This window comes from Cebus imitator, unplaced genomic scaffold, assembly GCF_001604975.1.
Source record: "Cebus imitator isolate Cc_AM_T3 unplaced genomic scaffold, Cebus_imitator-1.0 Scaffold15, whole genome shotgun sequence".
Taxonomy (NCBI): Eukaryota; Metazoa; Chordata; class Mammalia; order Primates; family Cebidae; genus Cebus; species Cebus imitator.
Window position 1 is genome coordinate 12,183,184 of NW_016107330.1, and position 667 is coordinate 12,183,850.

At 43.5% G+C, this 667-nt stretch overlaps 1 non-coding gene across 1 annotated transcript; it reads right to left on the bottom strand.

The window, feature by feature from the left end:
* Positions 1-218: 218 nt before the first annotated feature.
* LOC119468087 lies at positions 219-359 on the bottom strand. Its single transcript, XR_005196707.1, has one exon. It is a non-coding gene; the product is annotated as a U4 spliceosomal RNA (small nuclear RNA).
* Positions 360-667: the final 308 nt, after the last annotated feature.

Here is a 667-nt window from a genome sequence, read left to right on the forward strand (position 1 = left end):
TTTTTTAATATTTTTAGTAGAGATGGGGTTTCACCGTGTTAGCTAGGACAGTCTCGATCTCCTGACCTCATGATCCGCCCACCTCACCCTCCCAAAGTGCTGGGATTATAGGCACGAGCCACTATGCCCAGCTTTTATTTCAAAGCCAAATACTTCTGAAATTCATTAAAAATTTTTGTTTTTATTTTTATTTATTTAGTTAGTTGTTTTTAATTCAGTCTCCGTAGAGACTGTCAAAAATTGCCAATGCCGACTATTTTTCAAGTCATCATGGTGGGGTATTGGGAAAAGTTTTCAATTAGCAATAATCATGCCTCGGATAAACCTCATTGGCTACGATACTGCCACTGTTCAAAGCTTGTTTTTATTTGTTATTTTATTTTTCTAGACAGTCTCGCTCTGTCGTCCAGGCTGGAGTACAGTGGCCCCATCACGGCTCACTGCAGCCTCGACCTCCCGGGCTCAAGTGATCCTCCCACCTCAACCTCCCGAGTAGCTCCACCCCCAGCTAATTTTTGCATTTTTTTTTTTTTTTTGTAGAGATGGGGTTTCACCCTGTTGCCCAGGCTGGTCTTGAACTCCTAGGCTCAAGTGATCCACCTACCTCAGCCTCCCAAAGCTCTGGCATTACAGATGTGAGCCACTGTTCCTGGACTCAGATTTTGTC